At 46.6% G+C, this 26,550-nt stretch overlaps 1 protein-coding gene across 1 annotated transcript in view; it reads right to left on the bottom strand.

Moving 5' to 3' along the window:
* Nucleotides 1-17,081, bottom strand: part of LOC149351187 (uncharacterized) — a 160,409-nt gene extending 143,328 nt beyond the window's left edge. Inside the window, exon 1 of the mRNA XM_089580486.1 lies at nt 16,617-17,081. The gene's annotated coding sequence lies outside the window, so the exon portion shown is untranslated. The remainder of the gene's footprint in view (nt 1-16,616) is intronic.
* Nucleotides 17,082-26,550: the final 9,469 nt, after the last annotated feature.

The following is a 26,550-nucleotide window of genomic DNA, read 5'->3' as shown; positions in this document are numbered from 1 at the left end:
AGCGCGCCGTCAGTTGGCCCGGCTTCCTCGCGCCGTCCGACTGAATTTCCTCGGCAGCGCGCGCCGCGTAGAGCAGCCGTCTTGCCGCCGCAAATCTCCAATTCTGATGCGCTTCTCGGGACCAGGGCGACTGAGCTTCACGCTGAGGAGCAAAGCAGGGGCGTTCGATGCTCAGCTTCGCTGCGAGCACTTACGAGCCGCATGCACGGGCATAGCCCGCGAGTTTATGAATTTTAATGCGAGCAACGCCGAGAAAGGGAGGAATAAAGCGCAAGACGACACGCGGCTTTTCATTGATTCGAGGGACGTTCCTTTGTTCTCCCCATAGTCCTCCTAATGACGCTGAGTGCGATACGGTCAATTATTCATGTCTTCCCGGCGGCCGCTTTGAACTAGACGGTGACCTGATATGCGGCCGAGAAGTGTAAGTTTGCGCCTCCTAATGTAATTGCGTAGCTGCACGCCAAAGGTTCGTTATGAAACAAGACGTCCTCTCGGAGACTCGGGAATGCAAGGGAATTTTTGATGCTACGGCGGCGAAATCAGAAGCCGAGGGTGCGCAAGAGAAAAGAAGGCGTCAGCTGTTCGTACGTGCTTCAAATGCGGCTCTTGTTGCCACAGAAGAGGTGCAGGGAGTGGCTGCGTGAGAGCACCACTTTGCTCCCAGAAATGGGTCCGTGTGGGACAACTCATTAAGCCTCTCTCGAAGTTCGCCAAACAACTTGGAAAAGGGTGTCTGAGTTCTTTTTTTTTTTTTGCCTTTACAACTCGTTAATCTGTGGCACACACCTCATCGTCTAGCAACTTGCACAGGGGACGTACTGCCACAGTATCGTGAACTATAATAGAGGCCAAGAAGTCCCTCACATTGCGTGAAATAGCCTAAGTTATCCCGCTGTCTTCTCCCCGTCGCGAGATTGCTATGAGCACAATTTGTGTTCGCAGCGTTCCGAACTATCCGCGACGCCCCACAGTGTAATGAAGGAACGTATAGTTCGTATTTCTTGAGGGACAAACACTATGCTGGGACGAGCAAAATGATTGAAAAATAAAATGACCCTGTCCGTGCCACCAGGTATAACGTGCTTGCGAGGGACAATGCGAGCTCTCCGTGCAGAACTACCGGAGGCCGCTTCCATTTCGACGCCGGAAAAACGTGCCAGAAATGACTGCCCTCATTATAACCATCTCTGATCCAAGGATATAAGCCCGCTTATTGCCAAGGCTTAACGTCTAAAGGATGCGGTGATACCGATTCCGGCGGGCTTATTGCTAACACCAACTTGCGCAAAACAAAATAGATTCTTGAATGCATGCAGCGAGTCGAAAAAGAAAAAAAGAATGGCAGGATTGCATTTTTGTCTGTGTGCGTGCGCGTAGCGCGGCGTTTTACCCGATAAATGTGTGCAATTGGTCCATCGCAGTTCAAAAGCCGCTTTCACAATGAAGCTTTGTCCTTTTGCCAAGTCCCTAGAACTGACAGCTGTCAGTTGCTGTTGAATCCGCGAAAGGGTCTTAGGTGAACAGGATGCAGCATGGGCGCCTTTGTGAGCGGTACGCAACAGTCGTGAGCTGCGAGGCGGTCGGCGACCGTGAGACAAGCTCAACGCCGGTGACGGGCACATTTCCAAAACTCCATTCGAAGCCTGAGCGACCACCTGAAAAGGCTCATAAATAATACATATCCCGGCAAGTAAGTCTCGCTCTTGCAGACGGCGTGATTGGGAGTAGGCACGATTGCTAGCAGGCCATAAAATATCGAATAAAAATTGCAGCTATTTTTGCTCGACAATCCGCACACGAGCATTTCCAGCGATATGGAATGCCCCACGCACCTTGTGAACAAACAGCGTACTGCTGTAAACAACCTCATGCCAATATCCGCCGCGATTAATTTTCAGAATACAGACCGCGCTACGCGTGTAAGCCGTGTTTGAGCAACGTCCGCTGCGCAGTTCGAAGCTACTTGCCAATTAGCAGCGTACGCGGGACCGCATACGACTTCTGCGATGCCGCTGCAGCGGCTCGCTAAAAAATGCACGCAAAACTAGGGCCCTGGCGTTTTCAGCCGGAAAGCCGGCGAAATGGGGTGCGAACGTTATTCGGCTGCCAGTTGTCAGAGCCTAGCCTGTGGCCCCAGGGTTGTGCGCTTTCGCTTTTTACATGCGAGTGAGCCTACGTTAGCGCCTTCGCTGCCGAGAGCATACGCTAGAAACAAAACGAGGGATTCTGACAGTATGGTGTCATAGCAGTTCTAATGAAGCGGCGAAACGGATCAGTACGACAAGGCTTCGGAGCCGAGGAAGGTCACATGAGTCAATTTACAATTGACAGGAAAATGCAGATCGCATAGTTAAAGCCACATGCGTCATTGAGACCAAAGTTGGGCGAACAAGACACACCTAACTGATGCTTGAGTGGTGACAAAATTTTCAGGTGACCCGGATGCTCGCCATCTGATGTTATCGAGTGCACAGGGAAAAAGACTGCGCATAACAAGATACTCAGAGTAATCAGAGTGCGTTCGGGTAAAATAGAAAACTACACGCGCTGGTTGACAGACAATAGGTTCAAGCAAATAGATTCAGCAACACATCCTTTCACGTAGCTCTTTGTTTAGTGAATCACGCTGCGACGTACCTACGCCCGAAGTACGGCTTTCGTACATTAAGTGATACCCTACGTTATTAGTACGTTTGTATTATACGACTGCGTCATCAGTTACGGAGCATGCCATAATAAAAGGTTCCGGCGTAATTCCGAAAGGCCGAGGTTTGAAAACGTCTATTACAATCTTACCACGCGGGAGTTTTCTTTATTTTTGTTTCCATCAAAATGCGGCCATCAAATAAGATTGAAGCAATAAACGATGCAACAAATAAAATTTGAAAATGAGATGCACCTGTGCTCACAAAATGGAAACAGTGCGACAACATCTAGATTATACTTCCCTGCCCTGTAAACCAAACATCCCCTGAACTGTCCTTGAAAAGCAAGCTGGCGGTGATAGCGTAGTCGTCTTCGGCCGGCAAGGTGCGTTACTGCAAACCAGGCAAGTGCTCACCTTTCATGCTGTAGCCGTCAAAGACAAACAAAAACCCCCTTTGTCCATTGAAATACGCATCCAGCCAGCGTACGCGTCGTTCTGGCAAAACCTATGAGCTAGAGAGGCCTAAAAGGTCTACAGGGGCGACTCTTTTGGGGGCTAACTGCGCTGCCAGAGCTAACTGTCCTGAAAATATCAACCAGAACTCCTTCAGAGACTAACTACAGAGCGCTGATCAGCTACATTCAGTCCCTCACGGACAGCTTCTCGCCAGGACTAAGTACTACACAAGATACCATTTTTTGGCTCGAATCAACGTTGCGCATAGTTGGACTAAAGTACACACATATCAATAAACAAAGATGCAAGTGCCAGAGAGGGTGTCGTATAAGGAGGATGAAACGAGCGCGCAACGAAATTCTCAACAACACTCAGCTATAGATGTTCACTTGATGCGCAACCAATAACACCTCCACGTGCTGCGATTTGAAAGGTTTGTTGTCCACGACTTCATCCACTGAGTGTGTAACGACTCTGCCTTGCGGCGCATTCAGGATGCTAATCTTATAAAACATGCCTAGGAACAGCAGCCAACATAATTTAGTAATTCAGTCAATTACAACACAAAATCCCAGCAAAGTGAAACCTTTCTAAACAAAAATGACCCATGCATGCACACCCCGCTAGTATTTCTGCGCATCTCGCGTGTTTCTCCAGCGCTAGGACGGCGACGTGGCCATTCATTCACCAATGCGTGTTTTTGCCTGCGCTCAAATTTATACGTCCGTTTATCCAATACGCTTGTTGATGAGCCTATTCCGTCGCGCCGCACGTTTATCCTTAATGTTAGTGCTTGCCTTCACATTCTTCCGTAACTGCTTTTCTATAGCTTCCCTTGCCCTTTTTGCCATGTTCACATTCACCCGCCTGACCCATGTGTTTGGGCGAACGTTTTTCGGGAATACCCAATTTCCCCTCCTCTTTCTCGGGAAGCAGGAGCGACTGAAAAAAAAAAAAAAGACGTCTCGACGAGCGAATGAAAAAAAAATAGATAAAAGCAAGGGCAAGGGTGGTTATTTACGACGGTTCGGGCATTCAGCACCCTGACGGCTGGCTTTGGTTATACCTGACGGAGGCGGGCAACATGCCGAAAATGCTATAAATAAACTGCTTCGGTCGTTGCTTCATTTCCTCATTTCTCTCAGGCGTCCATCCTCTCAAAAAATTCTGTCTACGTTCCAGCTGTTCTATATCCGCGTACAAACAAACCGCGTCCAGGAAAGGTATTCTGTATTTTGTAGTTGAATAAATCGAGAAACGCACTTTTCCAGCTCTATGGGTCTTTTTTTATTTTGATATCCATGATAGCCAGAGGGGCTGGGGCGGGTGCGCAGATCAGCAGCAAACTTTAAATGAAAAAAAAAATTAAGCAAAAATTAACACTCACGGCCCTTATCTGCGAGTAAAAAGAGTACATCGAGCTTCGGCACCCTGCGCGAATGGGTGACACGCAGCTCCAAGACCTTCAGCCCCCCAAATTATCGCGTGCTTTGCAATATAGGCGCATCTCTACCGCGCCGCCTCGCCTTGATTGCTGATTCCCATGCGTGCAAGTCGAAGGGTGAATTGAAGCTCCTAATGGGTCAGCTCGGCTGCTGACCGCATTTCGCATTTCGATAGAGGAGAAATGTTAGATGCTCGTGTACTATGCGCGATGTCAGTCCACGTTAAAGAACTGCAGATGGCCGAAATTGTCCAGAGCCCTTCACTACGACGCCCCTCATAGCCTGAGTCTCTTTGGGACGTTACACCCCGTTAAACTAAAACCAAACAAAATGACAGCATGCGCGCAGCGTATGGTGCCGTCGACACATTGAAGCACATATGGCCTTTTCCTTTTTCGGTTTTCCCGGTTGCGCATCTTATTACTAAGGAATGCAGACAGTGTTTAAAGCTCGCCATAACGCGGAATTGCCAAGGAAAAGCGCATGTGGCTCGGCTTCTCAGTTTCGTCGTGCGTGAATGCGGGTTGCCCAAGATACTTCAGGGGCAATGCGGACCTTCTTGCACAAGGCAGACATGATTACGGGCTTGTAACTGCTGTGTTTGTTGTTGTGGCTTTGTTTTTGCCGCCATTTCATTTCCTTCTTGTCGTTTCACATAATTTCTGCTCATACTTTCCTTCGCTGTTTTCGTCTTTTGTTCTGAAGAAATACCCACGACCATACGAGGCGCCCATCCTCGATCTCTTCTCGCTGTCATTCTCTAGTGTGCGGGCAGGGCACTTTTTTCTTATTTATTTTTTTTTAAGCCCACACTAATATCTGTCATTCTCTAGTCATCAACGGCGCACTACCACTATCACTACGAAGAGAGTAAAACGCGCGAAAAAAAATCGCAATCTTCTGAACAAGCATGCTGTCGACATGACTGCTATTCTATTCAGTCACTTTTTGATGGTTTCACCTAATGGATCCTCCCATAAGCTGCTCGATTTGCCGCCCTAGCACCTTTTGGTACTCCGTATAAAAATCTACCTAGGTGTATGATGCAGCAGTTCATAAAAGCAACAATTACGGAACCTTTCATTACGTCCGTTCGACGTTGACTTCGAGTGTAGCGCATATATTTTTCCCTGCATTCCGTTTGAAAACAGGAAAGGGGTGCCTATGATTAAGAAAAATGTGGTAGTTCCGACGATTCCACCTTTGCGAAAAATGCCGACGTCGATATCATGAAGCCAAAGTGAAATATAATAAGAAATGAGTACCCGCAAGCGCGTTTTTTACTCGTTTATTTCCTTTGATTCTGTATACGCTAGTCAGACCACAGTCGCTAAGATTTAAAAAAACGACGTACCCCAACGCTTTTTTTTTTTACTGAAAAACAACCTTAAAAGATCGCTCTCACGTAGCATAGCTCACGTATTTTGTTTGTAGACATCCCTTACCTTGCGCTAGTTTTTCTGGCGTTGAATATTTTACGTGCTATTTTACTGCGCACAAAGCCCGTCTGTTCTGCAGCTTTTCGAGCACTCGATGTGACCTGGACAAGAGCTGCTTGCCTGCGTTTACACGCTGTTCCTTGTGCTCGTTTCTGAAGTACTTTCGAGCGTTATAGGCAACCCGGAATCATTCAGCTCAATGAAGATGAATATGAGTGATTTCGTTTCTTTGTAACAAACAAATCTGCCGTGAAATCTTCAATTCAGCAGGAAAAAAATAAACGGTATGAAGCTGTATCTAGTTAAAATGGACACTTATGTTCCCGACCGAAAGAGTCCACAAAGCGCGTCGTCTGTAATTACGAATCGTGAAGAAAAACAAGATATATTTTGAAAAAAAAAAACAAAAAAACAATATGATTATGGTCTGCTTCTGTGCATAGTAGATGGCAGTGAAGAACAAATCGGGAAATCTTGGAAGCTCCAAATGGGTTATTCTGGTGGTCATTATCTTTAAACTAATGTGGCGCAGGTTGAAGCACGGTTCAAGCGTCTAGAGGTCCATGAGGCGCGTAATGGCGCCTCATGGTTCAATATAGTTTCTCCTACTAAGACTGTTCACATCCCAATAACTCCGTAATCAATCGGATGACAGCTGCTAAATGTGGTTTTCAACGCAGCACAGCTGCAGAGAGAGAATTTTTTTTTTCGCAGCTATTCATGCAACGTGGCAAATGGCAAGGCCCGTCGACTGGGCACCTTGCCATTGTAAAGCATGAAAACACATACACACAAAGGCCATCACAAGGGCAATTTGTCCTTTTGCATTGCCTTTTGCTGGTGTCCTGCACTCAAAATACAAGGAGTGGAACATCCTTTAGAGGCAGTCGGTATTTTGTTCCGGTCACTGTCCACATTAGCAGGACAAAAATACATGGGCCCGAGTGGGCTCCGAGCATTTTCCCCGTTCATTGTCCGGACAGCGAGTTTTCCTATTAACGAGTCGTAAATGCACTAAAAAAGTGCGGTCCTCAGAAAAGCTGTCTATAATTCGAGTCGTCCGTATTAACTGGGGACTGTATTAACGAACCACGACTTTATTTTCCTCTGACAGCTTTCCAAGGACGCGAATGGCTTTATGAACCAAAAACAAGAATTTCACAGGCAAGCGGTTACTTTCAGTATTGACTCCATGTATATGGAACTATCCTTATTGGTAAAACTTAAATTTTATTCGCTGTGAAATTTTTAAAAAGAAATATACTTCAAATCCTTTTATGCTAATACATGCAGCATCAAGAACAGTGACCTTCACGAAGGGAAGAAACTTCCAGAAAACAACTTTACTAATGCGGCTATCAGGAGAAAAAAACATTTACTATAACTTCGCAAAAAAAAAACAACGAGCAAAAACTGTCCGTTCCAATTTGAATATATATATATATATATATATATATATATATATATATATATATATATATTGGTTTTTAATTCTGGAGTTTCGACAGCAAGCAAAGAACCACATTTTGCCTTTTTCTGTGGCTGCCTTGATCATTCGAATCAATTATATGCATATTGCTTTGGCTGTTTATGGTTGTATATCATCAGCAGACGTATTCTGTAAAGACCCTGCTTTTCTCTAATATTAAATATAACTTGGCTGCGCCTGAAGTTCGGTAAGGCAGACACCAAAGAAGTACACAAAGGATCTTTATTTTCGAATAAGGGAAGCATGAGAGAAGCCGTTACCAGGATCAGTTCGGTTCACGAAATAACAACAGTGAAAAAGCTTTCCATCACACGAACGCATCCACGCTTCTGGCACAAAAGCTCTGTTACATATGTTCGAAGCACCCAGCACGGTCGTGGGCTCGATCATCCCGGAGAGGTCGCGAGCAACTTACTCTTCCGACCGTTTCTGAATTTGTAAAAGGTATCAATCTCAACCAGTCAGCGTGAAGAAGGTTGAAATCAAAGGAGTTAAGAGGCGAAATGCCGCGCCAAAGAAATCAATAAGTTGGGCCCAAACTAGCTACGGCTATGGGCCCAACAAATTTTCATGCATGATTTGCGTGTTAAATAAAGCAAACATTAAAAATCAATCAAACTTCCTATGCACACTGCCCGTGGGACAGTTACCCGCTCGGATTTGGTTTCCAGAGACGGTCTTGGCATGGTTTTGTTGACATAGCTCGTGGTTTACCGTTAACGTCACCTTTTGTTTTCTGCTGGATTGCTGTAAGGAGGCAAGACAAATATTCGTTTTATTACAGCAGTTTTCACGGACGTAAGCATTGCATAGAACGCTGGGCGCGACTTTACACGATTCGGTAAACCATCCATTAACCATTTCTGCAGGGTGCTTGAGAAGGCCGTCTTTTGATGTTACTCGGTCGAACATTGTTTCGCCTTGCGCGTGCGAAGGCCCAAACTACAGCTTCTTCCGTTCTTGGATTACCTGCCTATGTATGGCCGCTGGTTTGCCTCGCGTTCGTTGCTATATGCTTATAATCGGCAATTTACCGGTCTGAAATGAGTGTGTTTCATGTTTCACTTCTGCTATATACAGAGATGCCTGAGCACCGGCACGCATACTTGCTTCATCTCCAGTGTTAAATTCGGGGCCCTAGAATGAGGTTATTTGTCGCGCAGTAGCCCGCTCGTAGTCTGAGCACAATGTTCCTGCTCCCCGAGTAGCAGAAATAATAAGGGAGGTTTTATTTTAAAATACCCACGTACATGCTGCCCGAGGAGAACCATAACGCTTGATTTCGGAGCAAATATTACAAAAGTGTTAAGCAGTCATCGAGTCAAGTATACGAGGTCTGTTAGAAAAGTATCCGACCTTTGGCCGAAGAAAAAAAACTGGCATAACTGCAGCGTTAGAAACCTAATAAGCTTCAAAGTAGTCTCCTTGGGGCTCCATATGCATCTCCCAGCGGTGCTGCCATTGTTGGAAGTATTCCGAAAAGACCCTTTTCGGAATGTAATTTAGCTCTGCGGTCGTTGCAGCCATAATGTCCTTTCTTTTCTGAAATCGCGCTCCTTTCAATGACCTCTTGATTTTAGGAAACAGCCAGAAGTCGTAGGGGGACATATCAGGAGAGTAAGGAGCCTGTTGAACTACAGGAGTCTGGTTTTTCGCCAGAAAAGTCTGAATCAAATGCGAGGAATGTGCAGGAGCAATGCCGCGAGGGATGCGCCAATTTCTTGTTGACCTTAATTCCGGTCTCTTGCGCCGCACAGCACCACGTAGGCGATGGAGGACATCCCTGTAGTACTGTTTAGTCATTCTTTGACCCTGTGGGGTGCGTACTCGTGGTGTGCCACACAGAGGGAGTCCAAAAAGCAGTCAGCATCACTTTGACATTGCTGCGCACTTGTCGGGCCTTTTTTGGTCTTGGTGACGTGGAATGCGTCCTCTTTGACGGCTGGGATTTGGTTTCCGGGTCGTACCCGTACACCCAAGACTCGTCACTAGTGATTACGGCGTCGGTGAAGTCAGGGTAACTGTTTGTGGAATCCAGCATCATCTGTGAGACTTCAACACGAAGCTGCTTTTTCTCCACCGTCAGCAGCTTCGGCACGAATTTCGCCGCAACTCTCTCCATGGCCAAATCTTCGGTGATAATGGAATGTGCGGAGAAATTGCTCATGTCCACCTCTTCCGCAATTTCTCGGATAGTCACACAACAGTCCCGCATCACCACAGCGTTCACTTCGGCAATTACCTGGTCATTTCGGCATGTTGATGGCCGGCCGGAGCGTGGCTCTCTCTCCACGGATGTGCGGCCGTCTTTAAACCAGTTGCACCACTGCTTAATCTGTGTGCTGCTCATAGCATCATCACCGAAAGCCGTCTGAACATTTCGAATAATTTCCACTTGGCTATCGCCAAGTTTCTGGCAAAATTTGAGGTAGTAGCGCTGCTCCTCTCGCTCCGCCATTTTCCTTGCAACAAAAAACCGACGAGAGCACTGCGCACTCCCTCACTCAAACGCTGCTTTCCAGCGACTGACGCTATCGGCAGGCGGGAAAAAATTCGTGCATGCGCACGAGGGTTCAAGGTCGGCTGCTGTAAGCGCGCTTGTTTCATACCCATCAGGTGTCAGCAAAAAAAAAAAAATAAAGTCGGATACTTTTCTAACAGACCTCGTATACCCCGGTGCGTAAAAGAAGCTGCCGCTATTCGGCGTTCAGAGGCGCCAGAAAATGCTCGTTCTGCGAAGCTGCATACTTCGCGGTTTGAAGCGCAACACCGGCTCCACTCTCTGCACCCGAGCCTCGAATTTCGCCCGACAGAGCGCCAACCGAAATGGTCGCTCGCGATTTGAGCGGGGCGCGTGTGCGTCGCCAAATAACCATCCGACCAGCAGTCCTAGCGACGGTCGGTCGGAGTCCAATTTCTACACTGGCTCGCAACCAATCAGAGCGCTGCTCTGCTTTCAAAAGGCACCAACGTGCCGGCAGGCAAACGGCGAGTACATCCGTCGCTCGATACGCGTCGGTCCCGTCGCCAAAACTAAAAAGTCCGAAGTTACACGAGAAACGGCTTCAGTGCGAAATGTCCAGCCTTTGGTCGCAAACTCCGAGCGGCCAGTCGATAAACGTTTCTGGTGCCCGGCCTCTCGCCACCGCATCTGCCGCGACCTGTTGTGCGAAAGCAAGCGGCCGGCGGAGGCGATCGAATCGGCTCCGAGCGTTGGCGTTGCGCGAACGTATACCAATCACCTGTTCAAAGCGGTGGTTTGCGGTGGAGCCCCACGCAGCTGCTTCTTTACTGCGTCCGCAGTGCGGTTTGAAGGGTGCGATTTAACTTGACGTGGGCTTATCTTTCCTTTTCAGATGGCGCACTGGTTTGTTTTCCCTAAAAACCAACACCGGCATTTCCCTGGCGGATGAAAGTTTGTTTGTTTGTTTGTTTTTTACCACGGAAACGGTTTGTATATTGTTTCGTTATTTTTTCTCGGCACCGAAGGCGAGGGCAGTAATTTTGCGGGCGCACGGGTCGCACCGCCGATTTATCTCGCAAACCTGCGTGTCCAACTACGGGCGTGCCTGCCGAGCACGTCGATGAGTTGTCCGAAAACTCGGTGATGCTCAACATCAGTGCCGTGTTCCTGCCGCATGCGTGGTGACTACTTTGCAGAGGTAATCCGCGTGCGCGCTGTCGTTCTTAAACGCAGAGGTCGTCACGACATCTACTCACCCTTTGAGGATCGTCAACTGAACGAACGATGCTGAGGAGGCAGCAAGACTGGGATTGGCTACCGAGCTCACGTACACACGTATTTATAGCGCGGAGAAATTAGAGATAGGCATTGCGCCCTATTCTAGAATTCACTAAAGGCTGGTCGGCGTTTTGAAAGTGCGTCTGGTGCAACGCGCCCATGCATAACAACCGAAAGAAAGAAAATTACGTCTGCAAGTGCTTCACGTGGTCGTTCGCTTAACGCTAACGTCCTTGCCTTATTGCTGTGCGACGGACATGATGGCCAGGAAGACTCCGTTCGATTCATTGTGCATTTATTGTCATCGTACTGCTAGCATATCATCAATGAAACGTATGTTAAACCTACCGCCATTGGCCTCTCGTCGGAAATTTTCTCGCATTTGGTTATTTCATAAAATCTTTTTATATTTGCCCCAAACTTCGTAGCGTACTCATTCCTCCGCCTTCGTACATCTCATCACGGTTGGACAACGCACACAAGGTCGGAATTGCACCGTTCAGGGCAAAAACACGCAGTGACTCATTCATTCTCCGAGCTTCCAAAGACTGGAACCACTTCCTCCTACTGATTGCCAGCATTCAAGACATTCATTACTTTCGAGCCGCACTAGCCAACATAGTATATATAGACGACTGACTTGTCTGCTTCGCGTTTAATTTTTTTTGTAACCATCACTCCCCTCTGTAATGCCCCAGGCCTTGAGAGGAAAAAGAATAAATAAACAAATAAATAGTTCCTTCTTCTGTCAGCGGGTTGAAATGGCGTGTAGGTAAATTGTCATTCATTGCAAAGAGCAGCACATAAAAAACGAGGACGGAACAAGAAACTACGCGCAACTATTGGTGCGTTCTATCCCCATCTTTTGTTTTTTCTTCTTGCGAAGCTTTTTAGAGCCAACGTTTACTATCTTGTCCTGCTTTCAGCCTTGCTGCCACTGCTCTTGCCGTTGCTCCTGTTCCCAGCTTCAACTGCAGAATTTTTGTCAGTCACTTCCAAATGAAGGGCTCAGTACGCAGAACTTGTCGTAAGCAAGTTCAGTTGCTAACTCGATACATAATAATTAGCGCGAAAAGAAATACATGGGCAGTGCAGATGCGACAGGACACACGCTGACTGACCGGTGGTCGCCAAATTCCGCACAGGCACTCACTAATTCCGAGCCCGACTCCACACAAAAATCTTCGTGAACCCAGCCAGAAGACTACAAACAGCAGAAAAGGCCGGATTTCGTCGCACTCCCAAAAGCGCGGGAATAAAATATCATTTCGGCAGGAAATACTCGTGCCGAAATAATAGATAAAAAGATGGAACAAAATAAAAAAGTTCAAAAGACGAGAAGAAAAGTGCTGCCGCCTCAAACAGGGGTCTGGGACTGACATCGTATAGAAAAGCTGCTCAACTTTATTTCTCTCTTTTTGCCGTAACGGGCGATGGGAAGTGTACGCAAGGAAACAATGTTTGAGAAGAAACTTACCTTGGCTGTAATTAACGGTGCGCTATAACTGATTACAGAATTAATAGATTTCTGAGTGCCGAGATGGAGGCGTTACGCAACTGTTACACAATAAACTGGGAGCACACTGCGACGTGCGCTTGCGAAACCAAGGGGAATCCAATCCGACCCTTTTTTCTTGTTTCTGCTCAGCGGTGACCTTTCTTGGCGTAGATCCGTGGCTACAAACTGCTGCTTGCGCTAACGCCTGATCACCGTGCTGCCTGCTTGATTTGAGAGAGGAGAAGCAGGGAACTTGCATTTTCGGCCGTGACAGTCTGTCGAACTCATTTGCCGGCGGCTTAGTTCGATTTTGCAAACGACATCACCGTAAGGTGTAATCATCAGCCGTTCAATATAAACGCACGTGAGGGGGGGGGGGGGGGGGGGGGGGCTTTTGGTGCCCAACCTGCTGCGGAGGGTTACTGCACGTGAAATGTATACTTCAATTGCATTACGTATTAAAATAGTAAGTTGCCTCGTGCTAAATTCGCCGCTCCGAGTAAGCCAACAAACAGGGGACGTTACTACTACAAAAAAATATAAGACATTTGTACGATATGTTAAAAGCACACATTACCTGACTAATAAATAAGCGACTCAAGCGCCCCACTAAGCACCAAATCTAAGAGATAACAGTGTTCCAGTGTGAAACAAACAGCTTAAATGAAATAAACTTCTGCAAAACGGCGAGTTCAGCAAGCTGGTGCATACTTGAAGAACAAAAACAGCGCAGCAACGGGGACAAGCTAGAGACGGGACAGACGCTAACTGGCAACTGAAGGTTTATTGAAGAGGAACACATAAAATATACTTTCTTTACAACCAAGAGCCCGAATGAGCTGAGCCAACAACAAAGATAAGCTGTCAACTTCAGTCACGGTGGTCAAGATACAATAGTTCACAGTCATGAACGAGGACGGATGCGGGGACGGATGCGGGGTAGCGCTACACATGCGTGTAGCGCTACACATGCGCTACACGCATGTGTAGCGGTTTTTCTGAATATGTAAGGTCTACTCCAGAACCATGTACTCCACTTTTTAACGAGACTAGGATCTTGAACAGTCACAAAGTTAAACTCACTAGAGAAATCAGCGAAGCATTTCATATTCACAAAAACCGTGACACATGCGTAAGCACCCCATCCTTCCTCGTTCATGACTGTGAACTATTGTATCTTGACCATCATGACTAAAGTTGACAGCTAATCAGCATTGTTGGAGCAGCTGATACCCGCTCTTGGTTGTAAAGAGAGTATATTTTAAGCGTTCCCTATCAATAAACCTTCTGTTGCTAGTTAGCGCCTGTCACTTCTTCTACTTTGTCCCTGTTGCTGCGCTGTTTTTGTTCTTAAATAAAGTAAATTATATTATTTTCTCTTCATATTTCCCCATCCGTGTAAAAGTAGTTAGTTTATTTTTCTGGTCGCTGCGAACAGTCTTTTGTTTAGCTTGGCTTTTATCTCTATCCAAAACATTGCTTTATGCATTCAGACACTCTTTTGTCCCTTAAAGTGCAAATGCTCCCCTCTCCCTCCGCAGCTAGGCGTGTGAGGGGCTGACATTTTTCTCGGGGAGCTCTGCCGGTGCTCCGTACTACCGGAGCCAGGGCGTTCTGCTGCGTAATTCATACCGTAGGCCGCTACTTTACTGAGAGGTCACCATTCACTCAAGCGTTCAAGTTTTGTGTTGTTTTTTTTTCTGTCTCTGAAATTGCGGTGGGAAAGGGGAACGGAGGGAGGTGGCTATCGATTGGCCCCGATTTTTATTGAAGCGGTGGCTCGCAACATGTGACTGCGATTTCTCGCACATGCAGCAAGAAACCTATTGCACCCGATACGGCATACCCACAATCCCGCGCTGTCGCGCGTGCATGGCTCAGGTCTCGCTGCTGTAATCTATGACCTCGCTCAGTTACGCCCGCTTTCCCTGGCCTCCTTTAGCATTCCTCTCCTCTCTCTTTCTTCTTTCTATCCCTTCTTTTTCTCCCGGGAACGTTTCGTGACCCTTTCGCTTAGGAAAAAAGAAAACGCAAGAACGAAAAGCTGCTGCTTGTTCAGTTCCTTTTTCTTTATTTCTCCTGAGCAGCGCCGACCTTCCTTTCTGTCCTCGAAACCTCGGTGTTGTTCAGTGTGTGGACAAAGCAATTTCCCAGGCCCTCTAGCAGGCACGCCTCCTTCTAACAAGATTGGCTTCTATAGAATTCGCAGCGGCCAACTATAGTGCATCTCAGAAAGCAAATTCCGCGTCTTCTTTCCTTTTCTTTAACTTACTTTCGACAACAGAGCACTTTAGCTCATTTAAGTCACTTGGAAGCTTTTTCTTGTTGTTGTTTTTCACCTTTATAATGGCATTGGCAGAGCGCAGTCAAGCATAATTCGGTCGCATATGCTCTCTCCCTTACATAGCTACATTTACTTTTATTTAACACATCAGGATTACGCCACCAGACATTGCAGTTATTTTCCTCCTGCATTTCACGATTTACGACATAACTTGGTATCCAAAACGCATATTTTGCCTGCTTCTCAGATATGAACCTCGTCAACCTTATCATAGACTGCTAAACAAAAAACTGCGCCCACAAGGGTAACCAGTATCTGGGGCGGGAAAAAAGGACTAGCTGGATAAAAAGGCAACTGCTTCGTAAACAAAAAAAAAAAAGGACTAAGTTCGTATCAGAAGCATGCAACAATAGACATTCACACTGAGATGAAAACACGTTTTTCGCTCGAGGAATCTCTGCCTTTTCTTCCATTCTCCTCGATAACTCTAACCCTCACACTGCGGCTTCCTCCTTGAACCTTCCTTTTCATCCCCACCGATTCCCTGCGGACGCTCTACTTATACAAACAAAAAGATAGGGCACGAGAAGTGTATTGGATGGGAAACCAAACTTGCTCCTGTTACAGCTAATAGCGCCATTTGTTGATGCCGGCCCTCTATTTGCCGCATGTCTCTCTCAACTGTCCAGGAATAAACGACTCCGGAGGGGAAGAAAGTGCGTCGGATTTCTGCTCCGCTCTTTGGAAACGTGAGAGCCGAGCCGGGTTGCCACGCCGACGGGAGCCAGAAATGCGTGGCCGGGGTGCGCGGGCATCTCATAAGCGCCACGCGTCGGCAGCAGTCAGGTCATCTCTGTTTAGTCGGCCCCGCTAATGGGGGCAGTTCGCATTACGGTTTCTGCGCACAAGCCTGGCATCTGCCTCGTTGACCCCGAAGGCTCGCGTTTAAAGAAAGATTCTGCTCTTTTTTCGGTTTCTTTATTTGCTTGATTTACTTCTCTTTTTTTTTTGAAGCCCCGAAGGCTGAAATGATGAAAAACCACACCTCCGAGCTTTGAATGGTTCCCCAAAGAAAAATGCCGGTCCTTAGGCGGCTTCAGGTGTCTACTAATTAGCGCTTGAAAGATGAAGCACAGCGCGTCGACTTTTAAGTCACTTGCGAAGTCGTCGTCATAATGCGCGTAACTGGCCTTCGCGAGAGCGCTTAGAAACTGTGTTTATTATTTTTTTTTCCTAAAAGCTTTAGCGAGGAGTGTTTATTCTTCCTGGATGAGCGCTTCTCTTGAAAGCGCTTACGTAAAAAAAAAAAGTAATAAAGAGCTGTTTCGTACGCGCCAGTGCTTTAAACAGCACTTCAGGCGCTGACGCGTGTACAGTGCGGTCGTAAACAGCGCGCATTGTATTACGTAAGCGCGCAGCCAGCGAAAGTCGTGGTTAGTGCGTGCTTCGTTTACAGGCAGAGTCTCCAGAACTGCGCCCATGAAGGAAGCACACGCTGTCGCTCTTGGACTGGGCTGGGCACACTTCGGGGGAGTGGTCCGAGCTGACCGCTAGGAGCGCGTCGCCCCGTTGTTTGAAGATGCGGCGGGAAAAGAATCGTGCGTAGCACTCACGTTAGACGGTCATCGGCATTCGGGCAGCTGGCAGCAACGACGGAGCGGGATCGGCGAGGACGCGTCCTCCGCGGCCCGGTGGTGCCGCCGTCCACGTGCGCTCCCTCCGGGTGCCAGTGACAGGCGTCGTCGTCGGACGCGGAAAGTCTCGCTCGCTGGTCCGCGCCTCCGCTGCCTCTCCTCCGGATCGGTCAGCTGCTGCTCTCTTGGTCGTTCGGGTTCGTCAGGAAGGTGCGGTTCCGTTCGAAGCGTGTCTCTCGCTCTCTCTTTTGGACTTTTTTTTTTAATTGGAAAAGAGAGGAACGACAACGAGGTTTCGACAAAGTGGCTCTTTAGGGGACTAGACCTACATACTCGGGTTGCCTTAATTCTAGAGTTCCACGCCGCTGTCGCTTACTCTGGGAGGGGGTGGTTTTGGTTTGTCTTGTTTCGTCAGCGGCAGCGCGGCACTACAGCTAGCGGAAGCCAAGCTACAAACTACCACCGACTGAGCAACGTCTGCGGAGGAGCCGGCCAATGGGGGAGGAGGCTTTGCGAAGGCGCCCGCCAATCCCAGCGCCGGGAAAGAGAACCGGGCGAGTCCACGGCGCAACGCGCGAGGGTGGCCGCGTCGTCGAAGAAGCGGCTCAACGGCGGCAGAACCGAGAGGGGAAGAAAAAAAACGGGCGGGAAAAAAAGAAACGGCGCGCCGGGGCTTGTTGCTTCGAAGCTGCCGCCGAATGAGCGCGCTTCCGTTCAATTCTTTCTCTCCTTCGCGCACATTATTTTTCTTTGCGATTAGTCACCAATGGTGCCTGTGGCGGCGCTAACTTCGCTTTTATTGTTGCTCCCTGTGTGGACACAAGAATCCAAACGCCCCCGATAGCCGTATTTGTTGAGCTTTGTCGCCACTTTTTCCGAAATGCAAACTCCTCTCGCCAAAGTTTGGGTATATATTATTCCCCGCGAAAGCTATACCTCGCCGGTGAACGCAAGCTGCGCGAATGGGCTCGGGAGCAAATAAAGGCGAGTCGGACTGCAGCGAGGATCCGGCTGCGTTCCTATTTCTTTCCAGCACCGCTTTTCGTCTCTTCCCGGTCCCCCATTGTTTCCCCTCTCCGTCACTCCGTTCTTTAAATCGCGCGAGTATATCACGTTTCCCGAAGAGCGCTCGCTGCCCTGAACGGCTGAAAACTTTGCGCAAATGGCACGGGGCTCTGTTTGCGCTCCTTTCATGAACGAAAAAAATTTTGGAGAAAGAATCGAAACATACAGACACAATGTTAGTGCAAGCGCCGGCTTGTTTAACTCGGCGTACCAAGCCAATTTCAATTATACGCTGCTAGAGTTTGTTGGAATTCAGAGTTGTTGCTTTTCGCCACTTCAGGCAACTTTTCTTTTCAGCTTGGCATTGACGTGTCCTAAAGTAGAAAAAAGTTGTTTATACCTATGCTGCAAGAGTAATGAACTCGGGCTAGCGCAACACAAGCCGATTACATACTTGTCAATAGAAGTAAACAGAGAAAAATGATCCTGACTGCAGAAAAATTGAACTAAAGGAACGACGTGAGTCTTAAAGTAACCCTGTGGTCTCATCGTTAAGATGTTGAAAATGCAGGCAGACTGTTTATCACACAAAATTTATCTGGCATATCCATAAGCCCACAGGGCGTTCAGAATTAAGCTTTACAGTTTTCTCCAAATTAGGCACTAAGTGGTGCATGAAATCTGCCTCTGCAGATCCTTTTTGCGGCCACGGGGACACAAAGTGAGATAATATTTGCAACCGTCAGGAGCCTAATTAATTCAAATCGTTTAATGAACAATTTAGTGACTGCAGTTGACGGGCATGTTTATATATTGGAAACCGAGAGGCAGTCCTATTCTCACACAATTCCATTTTGCGGAATTTTCTTGGCATGCGTATGTGTTCAGCGATATTCGCGTCCAAATGTTCAGCTCTATCCCCGTCATTGCGCATGCAAGAAGGTAAATATCGGCGCGAAACTCCTATCACCGTGATGTGGCGTTTCGTCTGCCAACAGCCCTGAGCAACCGATGAAGCTGATCTTTCCCTTTCTCTTCCGGCTATCCAAGTGGGAAATCTACCGGACGCAACAGTTGCGCCGCACTAGGGAGGAGTTTCGCGTCGACTGTCACCTCCTTGAATGCGCCGTTATGTGAAATCAGTGCAAACTTTGGGGACGAATATCTCGGAACAAGCGTGCTCTAGAAGAGTTCTACCAAGTAGAGTAGTCTAAAATTGCAACCGTCTCTGTGGCGCGTTAGCCTCAGTGTCTAAAAAGTTAATTAATATCGTTTAGTTAATTAGGTGCCTGACGGTGACACTTTTCGTCTCACTTTGTGTCCCTCTGTCAGAATCACTTATAGATGGCTTTCACGTACTACTTTGCGCCTACTTTTAAAGAATCTGTAAATATTAGTTTTCAGCACTTTGTATGCTGACATATGAAGCGTACTATCCGAGACCACAAGCGGGGACATCCATCGCTTAGTGTTTATATGCGCGCGGGGCACTTGGCTTTATGGACGCTATAAATAAGTGGTAATATCTGAGTGCCTTCCTTGCGATTATAGAATTTTCTGACCGTTCATCACAAAGGTACATTCAAAGCCAACAAAAAGAAATAAAAGAATGACTGCAGCAGTCTGCACGTCAGCCTGCACGAGAGCCATGCAATTCCTCATGTTTCCTTCCCGACCCGTCCATTCATGGCTACACGTTCATGCCTTCATCTGAGACCTCCAACACTGCCCGCTTACAAGTAAACATATATAAAAAAAAACACAATGGATGAGGCCTCTTCTCCACTGTAAATCCTTCCGTGAAGTTCACGTGCTCATATCTTCATCCAAGTAATGTCGAAAAGATTGTACCAGATCTTCAGTACACCTTCTACTTGAGAAGGAAAGAAATACAAAAGCGATCAATGGCAAAGCTTTTTTTTTTTCTAGGTTACTGGAGATTACGTAAAGCGGCAGACAATATTGCATTCCTGCACGTGCCAGAAGGCTGAAGAACATGCAGCAGCTGGGGGAAGAAAAATGAACGAAAAACACAAGAAAAAAGACTGCAAACGTGGACAAAAAGCAGGGACGGAAAAACACTCGACGTTCCGCGCGTTGCCGTCTGTCTGAAAACTGATACGGCACGAGTATGGGTTTCTTTCCCGGATAAATTCATGCACGCGCACAACACGCAAAAACAAAGGAGAAAAAAAACGTTACCACGAGCCACGCCGCGCAAACCGGAAACGAACAACGACGCCCGCTTGCAGAAGGTCGCGGAGAGCGCGCTTTTAGAAGGAGGCCGCGTAGCCACCACCATGCTTGTTAGCAATAACGAGAGAAGCCAAAACCACTCTATCGACGAATCATGGCGCCAATCGGAGCCCCGTAAAGTAAAAAACTGCCCCCCCCCCCCCCCCCCCCTGCCCTCTTCCCTAACCCGTGGCCGTAGCCGGCCAAAAACAAAAAAGAGAGGTCGCGCTGAGACGTACGATCCGATTGTCTTGAAACAGTGCGAAACGAAAAGGACGCCAGGGGAAACTAAGAAAAGACGAGAGGGCGGCGAAGAGCCGACTGAAATGTACGCCGCCGCCGCCCGTGTCTGTTCGCGCTGGGCGTTGTTCGTTGGCCGTTGTTTCCTTCTCCGATAACATACTACACCTGTTATCAACGTCCCTTAGGAATCAAAATTCGAGCAGCGAAAAGACCCGAGAGCTGCGGATGCTGCCTGCACCGCGGCGGCCGTGACACAAACACAGCGAACGTCAAAGTGCACAAAGTGAAACTAAGCACACGCGTTCGACGACTGCTTCGATACGCCGTGCGGCGAGCGCTCTCAAGAAGAGGATGAGATTTTTCGAAGCGCCGTTTGTTTCCTTTGCGGATTTCATGCCGGCCACACCTATAGTGAGCGCAGCTGCGATCGATGCTGCACGCTGCGGGCACAGCTCCTATCTCGCTTCGCTCCTCCCATGCCTTTCCTCATTACAGGAAGAAAAAAAATACAGAATAGAAGACGCCACGTGTGGCATTTTGAACATCGTTTTTTTTTTGGAAACTCACACGCACACATGAGCGTAGTTTCTTGGTTTAAGTCCCTCTTTTTCTTTATCTTATTCATCCCTCACATAGATGCCAACATTTGTTTATCTCGGCCGAAGATTTCGTAAAACTTTTCCCTCCATTCCTGCCCATTCAGTGCATCGACGGCGACGTCGTTCTAGGAAATCCCAAAGAAGCACAAAAAAAAAGAAAAATAAAGAAACAGCAGTCAGAATTGTTGGGAGGAACACGCGAAAGAAGCCGCAGACAAGGGATTCGTTTCATCCGAAAAATTTATAAATGTCAAGAAGGAGGAGGACATTGCGTGCCGATGCTCTTATTCCTTTCTTTTTCCGCGGGTCTAGAAAAAAACTTGTTCCTTTTCGTTTTCGTTTTTGTTCTTATTTTATTTTTTTGGTTGCACGAGGGTGCTTCAGAAACGACCAAATTCAGCTTGATCTGACTCTCTAGCCCCCCCCCCCCCCTCTCCCATGCTCCTTTCCCGCAATTTTTTCTTCGGCGACGTAATTTATTCTTCGGAGTTATTTTCATGTTTTTTTTCTCTCATTTGCTTCCGTAATTTGAAGACTTCCGTAAGCTACCAACAGGGAGAACTTATTTTTTATGTTTTTCTGTGTCTTCGCGTGCACGTTCCGTCGTTACTTGTCCGCCAGATCGGATCGGCGGTCCTGGACTCCTAACTCAACCTTTCCCCGTGCTCCCCAGCCTTTTTCAACTAGAAAACAAAATACCGAAAACAAAAGAGGGGAAAAAAAGGTGCGCAGATGGACAGAAGGAATATAAACTAGAAGAATCTGAATTCTCTCGAGTGCGTAAGTACTGGCTTTATCATACGTGCGCATATTTCTTACTCGGATCCTTCGATTAAATCCGCCTACTTTGAGAATTCAGAACGAGCTCCAGACTTTCTGGGTGAAAAAGTAAAAAAAAAGGAAGAAAAGGAAAAGTGTCCGGAGCCTTCTAGAAGTGTTTCCCATTTCCTTCTTCGGGGATCAGTGCGCCTGATCCTACTCGACCATACACCGAGAGCCTAGCGGCGCGCGTAACGACAGGCTCGAGGGGAATGAGCAACTTCCCTCGCGTCGCCTGGCGACACTCCCGGGATGAGCTGACGTCTGATTAATTCCTGCCCTTCCGCCGACGCAGCGCTGAGGTGCTCGAACGGACCGAGCTGTTTTTCACGCCAGCCATGCGACGCTGCGGCGCAGTAAACACGTTTCTACTCGGGAGACGCGGGGCAACGACGCGGTTCCGCTTAGCTCGCCGCACACGCGCACGATGCGCCGCACTGTCGCCGGTCTACGCTCGGGGAATAAATACGCCAGTCTCCCGTTGTTTGCCAGAAAAAAAAAAGAGAGGTAGAGCGAAACGGCTCCTCAGCAGCCACGCTAGCCGTCCGTAAACCTCTGAACACGAACAGAGACACACGTGTGCAACACGAATGCGCAGGGCTAAAGCGCATAAGAACGGTGTGAACATAAAAAATGATGGCAATAGGGTGAAGTAAAAAGTGCGAGAGCGGTACACATATTGCTCATAGCTGCACCCTGTTTTTTTCTTTCTCTGTTGACTCCCCTCCCTGTTTATACCCTTGACCCCCCGCTCACATCCAAGATAAAATAGAGAGATGAACGCGAAAATACAGCGAAATGTAGTAACTTATGCGGGCAAAATCTTTTTACAGCCATATATAGCAGCTAAGAGGTTTTGATGTGCAAACAAGGTACGTCAGGGACGAACAAAAAGTATAACAGAATGTTGTGTAAAGTGAGTTGAGGACAAAGAGTTTGGATGCATTCATGTGTCTCGAGCATACAGATCAGGCGTTCGATGAGGCCAGAGATAACGGAACGACGTGAGCGACATGGGGCTCTCGCTAGAACCGCGAGCGGACCAGCATGGCGCGAGAGGTGGCCGGGATGAGCGAACACAGACTTGAATACAAAAGCGCACTCCGTCTAGTAACAGAACAAATTTGACGCGCAGCTTACAACCGACACAACGCACGGGAACGTTTCGAGCATTTTCAAGTGCAGGAGTTCCTACAGACTTGGGTGAAAGCTTCAAGTCTCGTGAGCGTCTCATACAGCTTTTTATTTCGTCTCAGTCTATCGCTACAGTAGATTATAACAAAAATCCGACTGTATTAGGCCTAGCCGAATATCAGACTAGAAAAGGTTCGCGCTTTCTAATGAATATTCATTATATATTGAAATTGTTTTCCTGAATATAACATGGACTTCAGATCACAGTATTAATCTCTGGATAATTACACTATTCTAAGGAGCGCATCTTTAGAGTGCCAAATAAAAAGAAAATATAAATGCCTAACTTTACTCAACACATGAAATATGCCACGTGGCACTTCGGTTCTATCACAGGTGCTAAAAAGTAGAACATTATCGAAAGAATAATGGGCTGCAGCCCTGCTTCCCAACACTAAGGCCTCCAGTGAACGTTGCGCAAACTCATTGCCTCCGAGCAACCAGGTGAAGGCGTCCTGGCTAATCGGTGTCCGGGAAAAGTGATCTATTTTAATTAGCACGGCATGCGCAGAGAAGGGTTTTCAGTCGCTTTGCTTTCGTCTAGCGCGTTTTGAGTGTCTTCTTTGAAAAGGCCGGAGCCAGGTAATGAGTCTGTCGATCGCGCAGCTTCGTGTGGTAGCGCGCAGGCAGCACTTAACCCTCTGATGCAAGACTCCACGAATGTAGCGCCTATATATTGAACCAGATACCCACCTTATGGCCCACCTAATTATTCTAAGGTCTAAACACTAGTGAATAATGCCAGTTGATGGAAAAGCTCGCGCTTTAATAGCCCGGTGCAGTTGTGCCATACTGAGGTGCAATGGCACCCCTTTATAAAAGGACAGGTTTCATAGAAATTACTCAAACAGCAAAAACGCACAGTTGATGCTCCAGAACCAATTTCTACGCCTCCAGAACCTTTCTACCCCTTTCTACGCCTTATGTAACTTTCTTTGTGCGTTTTTCTGCAACTTCATTTACATATTACAGAACGTACGATGAATACTTGATATCGACAGACAATTTTTCCCTGGCAAGCTACACTTATTCAATCACGCAGCCGTATTGTTGAGTCTCTTTTGTACTTGTATTTTGAAATGGACTGTCTACATTCGAATTACTGTTCCGATTTGTGACCCATCATTTTCCATATTTCCCAGCTTTTTCGTCCGTGTTGTTTTATATAATTTTAACGATGGTCCTACAGTTCGAATAAATTTTTGTTCTCTTTACCAGCTGCTGCGAACTTGCATTTCAGCGTTTCAGAAGTGATATTTTGTAACATCATCTTAGCTAAAACAGCAGCTAATTCAATACCAGAGCTATATATTACTATTATCTATAGCGCATTTTTTGTTTTTTGTTTTTTTTTTGCTTCTTATTAACCCGTTTCATTTCTTCTTCTTTTCTTTCTGCTTGCAACTGACTCTTTTCTTTAATCAGTTCAAACTGCTGTGGTAGGCTGCTCTTGTTAAGTTTGCTTCTCCTTTTCCAGACTTGTTGTGCAGGCAGAACACGCTCTACAGGAGCAGTACAGCAAAATTGGAAAGAGGCAAGCAACGCGGGCAGGAAGCTTCGTTAAAGGAAGAAAGGGGCTGAGCCCTTGTGGAGTGAGTTGGCTGGAAATTCACCTTGATAAGGACGGGGGCACAAAAGGAGCATAAAGACAGAACAAGGAGAAGAGGAAAAATGAGCATGGTGCGAGCTCTAGCATTACCATTACGGCGAACAGGCAAGTGGTTGCAGACACCAAAATAAGTAAATTAATTAATTATTAAATATCCTCTGGACATCGAATGGCATTTCGTCAATTAAGCACCATCACTGAGAGTGCCACATAGTGGACGCGTGAGCTGAAAATGAATTAGTACCTACAAAAACAGACAGTTTAACTTGAGGATGAAACGCAAGGGCTACAAAATGTACGCGTTGCATATACTGAAGTCTGCTTTTAATATATCCAGATTAAGTTATGTGGAGTTCACAACTATCTCACCTTTGCATGTGGCACTTTGTAACAGCAATGATTTCTCACGGTGTTCCGCTGTTATGGTGTACGAACATCGATCGGTTGCTAACAGGTGATGACCGAAAATAGGAATTGAATGCCGCTGTATATCTAAAACAAAAAAAAAAGAATTGTAGTTGATAGAAAAATGTGCTATGCGTGATATCATTCTGTATTCCCAGACAGATTTGCTAAACGATGCTTAGATGATCAGCGCGCAATACACATTGCTAGTAACAATCATGAAAAATAAATAGGGTAGTTAAATTTCTGGCGCAGTGAGCTGCCTTTTATAAACTGCAGTTAAGGTGAGAATGGAAGATAAAAGTATTCAAAATAGTTTATTAAGTATATTAAAAATTTATTTTTCTGTCAAAAAACAGTCTCCTTCTAAATTAATCTCTCTCCCAGTGAATGCCCTTTGGCAAAGATTAAGAAGAAGAAGAAGAAGAAGAAGAAGAAGAATTCGTGATTATTTCAGTTCTGTCGAGCAAATACCATAGGCGACAAAAAAAACATTTCATAGTGACCGCTTGACAGGCTTCGTTACCCGTATAAGTCGACAACAACACAAGCGACAGTTGATGCCTTATGCAGAGGAGGCAACGATATTACAATATATATTAACAATATCTATTGCAATGTAAAGCAAGGAGGCAGGGAAAAATTGGAGAGGTGCATTTAAACACAGCCACAATTACAATGTTATCAATGAACATTTTGCGAAGGGCACAAAAGGACAGCATTTTGTTTAAATTGCTGTATAAAGTTTTGTTTAAACATACTTCAACATAGCAAAACCATAGTTCGTTCTGCACTTGTGTATCACAAACATTTGACGGTCTCTAGTAGCGTAGGGTCTCTTGTGTGATACAAGCTGCACAGTGCGAGACAAAAAAAAAGGATCATTTCGTGCAGTGATATTTGTATAAAAAAGAAGTAAACCTGTACTCAAACAACTCATTAACAGAAGGAAGAAGAAGACGATAAAACTTTTATTGTCGCAATAGAGTCAAGATGGAGTAGGTCACAACGGGTGGAATCCTTCGTCCAGGTTCCCATTGGAGGCTGCAGCGGCCTTGGTCCTTGCAGTCAGGTTCCGCTGATCCTCAAGGCCTCAAGGCGATAGCTGAACAGCAAGTCCTCCCATTGCCCTTATAACTCTATATTTTAACCGCATGGGGCGAGTTGGGGCGTCCTATGAGGCATTTGTATTAACTTGTAGCATTTTTTTCTGCAGAACAAAAACATCTTTATTCAACGTCGTGGTATCTTCCCATACCAAGTAACGATACCCTAAACGTGAGAAGAAGAATGCGTAGTAAAAGTCAAGTTTTGTTTTCACGGGCACAATATATTTATTGCCAGCGACGTTGCGTAAGAATTTAAAAAGAGCGATGCAGACCTTGCTGATGGAAGCATTCCATGACAGTGCGGACGGAAAATCTCTGCAAAGGGACGGGAATGCGTCGACGTGCTCGATTTTAGTGCCACTGAAAAGATTAGGTGGGCCATTCACTGCTAATTTGCCTTTGTCGTGGAACATTATTGCTTTTGTTTTCTTTTCTTCGTTTATTGACAGTGAATTTGTGAATTTAATAAAGAATTCTTCATCAAATTAGCTAATGATATGTTCGCAGTAACCTCCAGCGATTTAATATTAGAAGAGAAACAGAATAAACTGGAGTCGTCGTCATCAATAACGCATTTTATCTCGGTTTATATTGATAACGTTGTTTTTATATAAGTTAAAAGGTATAGAACCCCAAAGATTAACCTGTGGCACAGCATCTGAAATTTGGAAGAGAAATAAAGATCAAAATTTCAA

This window comes from Amblyomma mixtum, chromosome 3 (assembly GCF_055824585.1).
Source record: "Amblyomma mixtum isolate Tamu chromosome 3, ASM5582458v1, whole genome shotgun sequence".
NCBI lineage: Eukaryota > Metazoa > Arthropoda > Arachnida > Ixodida > Ixodidae > Amblyomma > Amblyomma mixtum.
The sequence above is the reverse complement of the archived record's forward strand: the minus strand, read 5'-3'. Positions and strand labels throughout refer to the sequence as shown.